At 38.1% G+C, this 5,855-nt stretch overlaps 1 protein-coding gene across 1 annotated transcript in view; it reads left to right on the top strand.

Annotated features, from left to right (window-relative positions):
* LOC107732819 (solute carrier family 45 member 3) overlaps nt 1–413 on the top strand; it is a 26,793-nt gene extending 26,380 nt beyond the window's left edge. Inside the window, exon 6 of the mRNA XM_016544237.1 lies at nt 129–413. The gene's annotated coding sequence lies outside the window, so the exon portion shown is untranslated. The remainder of the gene's footprint in view (nt 1–128) is intronic.
* Nucleotides 414–5,855: the final 5,442 nt, after the last annotated feature.

Below are 5,855 nucleotides of genomic sequence, written 5' to 3' on the forward strand. Positions count from 1 at the left end.
TAGATAATGCCCACTTAGGAAGTACCAATCCTAGCTTAGAAAAGTTTTTGCTTATTCTAATGCAATGCTATGGAAGTCCTTTGTACTACATTTTACTGACTGCATTTTTTATCCTTTTTTCTTCATAGGTCATGTTTGCTTTGAGGATGAATTGTGCTTTCTCAGATCTCTATGGGACCAATGGACACATCAAACTGGACTTGATGTAATTCCTGTTGTGTTTTAAAGACTTTTTGTAAAGAACTATTTTATTGTGTATATATATTTTTATATTGATAATATATACATATATGTATATCCCTATGGGAATTTTTATGCAACCCGTTTTGGCGAGGTCTGTATTTATGTAGTACTTTAAAGGGGTCATATGATGTTGCTAAAAAGAACATTATTTTGTGTATTTGGTGTAATGAAATGTGTTTATGTGGTTTAAGGTTAAAAAAACACATTATTTTCCACATACTGTACATTATTGTTTCTCCTCTATGCCCCGCCTTTCTGAAACGCGTCAATTTTGGGCGGGCTAGAGTGAGCGGAGGCTGGCGGCTAGAGTGAGAGGAGGCCGGCGGGCTTGAGAACGGCGCGGCCGGTGGATTCGACGCAGGAGCGTCCGGAGGGCTTGCGGCAACCACATGTGTTACAGATCTTCTTTATGCACCAAGAGCTTGTAACACTCCAAAGAGAAAGGAAAAATTGACATTGCATCATATGACCCCTTTAATCTTGTTTGACTTGTTTGTCAGACAAAAGTGTCTTAATATTTTTTTAACCTGAAATCTTGGTCAGTAACCAAGACTAATAGCACAATATTGTCATGTATAAAATCTCAATCTGGTGTTCAAATGACAATCTGGGATATTTTTCTACAGGTAACTTTACACACAGACCTAAGCTACCTATTCAAAGTGTTGCAAACCATTATCACCAATATGACTTTTCTGTTACAGTAGGTTACTTTTACATAACTTTAACATTTTTAATGTTCTATTTAAGTAATGCATCTGTAAGTACACTCACCATTGGCCAGAGAGTATGTGTGTGGAGCTTTATGTGTATGAGTGTTATGGGGTGTGAAAAGTTGCAAGATTCTCAGGATGGACTTGTTGTCCAGTTGAAAAAAAATCACCAGTCCAATCACAGCACAATGAACTAATAAAAGAGGTACTGATATTTTAAATGCTCACAAAATGTTCTTATTCTTTCTTTTTTTATTTTGAATGAACTATTTCAAATGTTGAATTATCACATCTAATGCAGTATGTCTATTGTTTACAGTTAAAATTCAGATATATTTTTTCCTTTGTGATTTTCGTCAAACGAATGCCATAAGCAATTTTGTTTTGTTTTGTTGCGTTATGTCTGTTTGTCCCCTGCAACAGTGGCATATATAAATAATTTTCACTATTCAATAAATTTCCAATGGATAATGTACTTTTTTCTTATTGAATAGTCACATAAGTGAAATATAGTGTAACACTGTTTCATGTTAAGTTGAACTTATATTTTAATATTTTAGAAATTTCCTCTCCCTCTTTGGATTAAAAAAAAAAAAAATTTCTACATCAAAAATCTTTAGTTCCATTGAATTAAATATTTATTAGCCTATATTAGAGAAAAAGAACACAAGCTACATTTTTTTATAATCTTTTCCTGAATGTTTAAATGATGTTTGGTTAATCGTTTTGTCAACTGAGGATAAAACTTTTAAAAATTAAAACCTAAAATGGCATAAACTAATTTTGAAGCTGTAACTTAGTGCAGTGTCATGTTATGAAGTGGATACATATGACATGACATGACGCCACACACAACTACTCAATGTTCTCTTTTGTTCCTTGAATTATAGACTTCTGAAATGTTTGGACAATTAATGCTGCAGATAAATGGGTCAGGATTTTGCATGTAAAAAACAAACTACATTGTGCTTTATCTGGCATCCATAGGGATTATGTCTGACTCAGTTTTAATTATAGTTTATTCATTACTTTCGGCCCTGAATTAAGAGAAATTATTATTTGTTTCCATTCAGAGATGATTAAACATCTTTAAATATAAAGATACCAGTTACTAGGAGTCTGGTCTTATAATATTCTAAAAGGCAAATACAGTGATTATATTATATTTCTAAATTTAAGTGTTTAAACAATGTTGATATTGCACAAACTTTTCCCTGTATGTTTAAATGATAAACTAATATTAACATAATTTAACATTTTGACTGATTTAGGTTAATTAAATTTGAGAATTGGTGAGTTTTGATATGCCAGTCTCAAATATCATTAATCCCCAAAGAAATTAAAATAAAAAGCCTAATACCTTCTCCAAAAGAATATTAGATGTCATGTTATTAACAAAGCCAGATATTAAACATTTGACCATACTGGGACCTCGCACTGTACAAGAGGATTATGTGCTGTACAATTATGGATAACTAATCATAATAATTGTTATAAATAATATACAAAAATATTTAACACTAACGTGGTGTATTTTGAGTGACTGAGTATTTGATGCGCTTGAGATCAACATAATGAGACAGCGCCTCCTGTTGGACACATAGGGTCTTTCGTTTTTATGTACCTGCCAGGTGTAAAAGACATTATCTATCTATCTATCTATCTAGTGCTCAGTCAAAGCAACATCGGCGATTAATGGAGTTCAGCTCGCGCTCGGAAGTGCCTAATTACGTCCAACTATGTGTTTTTACCCAGATGAATAAATCAAGGGGGCACATTCAAAATATAGCTTAGTGAAAGCTTCCTGAGCAAACAGCGCAGGAAGTGTTTTGCAGGATTGACATGGCTCCGTGGTGACAACTGGCCCGTTTTTACACCTTCCGTCTAAATAAGGAAGCGGTCCGTCGGGCATATGACCGCCGGTCCAATTTGGGAGCTGCCAACGAAGCCCATCATTACGCCCCATGTTCTCTCGCGCTCGCTCTCCCCGGGGCCGCTCGCTTGGATTGACAGCGATTGGGTTTTGGCGTTCAAACTGACCCCCGGCGGCGGTGAGGTCAGCGTGATGTCATCCTGAAGGTGAGTGATGTCATCCCGAAGATCTCCCAGGCAAGGTGAGCTTGCATTTTGGTGAGTGTGTGGTGCTCCCCATCCAGAGAGGTGAAACATGGTAATCATCATCGCCGCCACCGCCACCAGCTCAAGCTCTGCCGCCCTGCTCTTCTCATCTGCCGAGGGGCTTATTGCGTTACACGCTCGCAGCCCCGACCTGCCTTCCAAAAATAAGCCCCTGCCACCATGCCGAAAGAAGAAAAACAAGAGTGGTATTTTTAGTGGCATTAATTTTGACCACGTGCCCCGAGGGTAAACCGGATGGCCACTGCGCATATATATATATATATATATATATATATATACACACACACTGTAGGATATATAATTATTTTTAATTTAACTTTAATTATGCTAAATTAATATATATTTTAATTGTATTATTATTAGGCCCCTATTACTATTATGCATGTGCATGTTGCATGTGTCCTAAAGCAATGACATATCTATTAAAATAAACCCTAGTGTCAATCACTGCCGAATTTCCCAAGGCTCAAACATGACACGAATGCTTGGACGAATTTAGACACCAACTAATTTTACACAGCGTCCATCTGCTTGTCGTACATGCCAGAACTGCAGGGCTTTTTTTCCATGTCACAGTATAAGAAATGAGCCAGCATGAGAGAAAATGCAGAACAAAGGCTCTGTGCATCTCCTGGATCCACCCACTTGTGCAGAACGCATCCTGCAGATTGAGTAAATGAGATGCTGTGTGCCACATTGTCATGTATGTAACTGATGTTCTGTTCAATCAGGTCTAATAGAAATCTCAGCGGTAGAGAGAGGAGTGATTAGTCTATACGGCGTGAAAAGCAAGCTGTTTGTCGCAATGAGCAGCCGCGGAATGTTATACGGAACGGTAGGTATGCCTGTCGTTTTATTTCATTGTATTGTGCAGAAAACGCCACTTCAGTCTTGCAGTGTAAAATGGGTCAGTGACAAATAAGGATTCATCTGGTTTTAGATTATAAAAATGCCAAGTTCTTAGAATGTAGGCTAGTCTTATTATGTCTTAAGATGGTTTCATAAAAAAGTTTTTGTATGTATCTATTTATTTAATGGCTATAAAATGTCAAGTGGTGTAACATTAAGATAAAGTAAGGCCTACTTTGATATTTTCTAGGCCTATGTAATTTGAATGTGAATGTAGCCTATAGGCCTACAATCAAAAACAGTTTTCAACAAACATCATAAATATCAAGACATTTTCTTACTTCGTTTGACCTGAACAAAATGTGCCTTTCCTTAAAGGTCACAACACCATCCGACATTTTTGACTCACAAAATATCATATTATCAACATTGGGCCGAACGGTTCTCGTTGCGAAACCGTGCCGTTCCATGCCGATCTAGGACATTTGGCACAGTTCGCTTTCTTTTTTAACTGTAATGTGCTGGTGCTACGAAATCAGGATTAGAATGTACATAACCTTGAAGACTGGTGACTGAATGCCTAATAAACACTGGAGCGAGAGCGATAAGGAGAATGTTAGCCACAAAAAGTGTAAAAGTTCCCAAACTAGAATTTACTGACATAAAATTAGGGGAATAATAGCCTACAGTGAATTGATAAATGAATTTGAAGTTAGCTAGCGTAATGTGTCTCACTGACGAGAAAGACGTGTAGAAAACACTTTAGAAACCATTACCAAAACATCAAACCAACGGCTTGTAATCATATCGTGCCGAAACGTTTTCATATGGAAATGGAAGTAGAACCGTTCGACACGATGGTGTAATCTTTTGATTCAAGCTGAAATCAGAAGAATTTTAATGTACTAAAAAAAAAAGATTCTGACAGAAAAAAAAGTCAAGTCACCCAAATGCATATTTTTTTGCTGCCTTTGATTTATTTTGAAGTGCACACAAATATGAGCACCATGGTCTGGAATATGCCATTCTCTTTGGAAATGTCTTGATTCCTCAGCTTTACTTGATACATTCAGTACATTGACTTGTCATTCATTCTTATTAACTGTTGGCTCTTATGAGCTGTGATGCGGTGCATGGCTTGAATGCAAATTTGACCTACTTTGCACTTGGATTACTTAGATGCCAGATCTCACCATGAGTAACACATTAGCTCATTTGATGACATACACTCTTAAAGAGAAAGGTTCTTTAATGGCACTGATAGTTCCGTGGAACCTTTCCATTCCACAAACATTCCATTCTTTACAGTAAAAAAGGTTCCCTTTCAGTCGGTCACTCTCGACGTCACGTCGGTGACCGTCGAATTGGGATCTTGCTTAGAGAGACCAATCCACTTCGAGTGTAAACTAAACGAGCCAATGCACATTGGCATGTGATGATTGCATCCAGCTGCCGCTGATCACAGCGTGAGCATAAAAAGGCAGCAGGTGCAACGCATACCAGCTTTTTGCTTCGGAGCCGAGCGATCACATCGTTTTGCTCCTGACTACACACATCAGGCTGCACTACCCCCTGTTCGTGTTGCAGGCGGCCATCTCCCCTGTGCGCTTCAGCACGCTGAAAGAGCTTTTTCCCTAAAAGAGCATTCACGGGTGCGTCTTTTTAAAAACGACGCTGCGTCTGGTAAACTCGATGTTGCGTCTTTGTAAAGATGACGTTGTGTCTAACAAACTCGACGTTGTGTCTTTGTAAAGACGACGTTGTGCCTTGCTACAGACACGTATCACCTGTGCGTTTCTGGATGTGGTCATTACCTGGTGTCGGATGATGGTCACGATCGCCTCACTTGTCTGGGCATTAAGCACGCTGAGGTGGCATTCGTGGATGTGTCATGTTCTCATTGTGGGAAGA

Source organism: Sinocyclocheilus rhinocerous, unplaced genomic scaffold (assembly GCF_001515625.1).
Source record: "Sinocyclocheilus rhinocerous isolate Xijiao unplaced genomic scaffold, SAMN03320098_v1.1 scaffold2415, whole genome shotgun sequence".
NCBI classification, from domain to species: Eukaryota; Metazoa; Chordata; class Actinopteri; order Cypriniformes; family Cyprinidae; genus Sinocyclocheilus; species Sinocyclocheilus rhinocerous.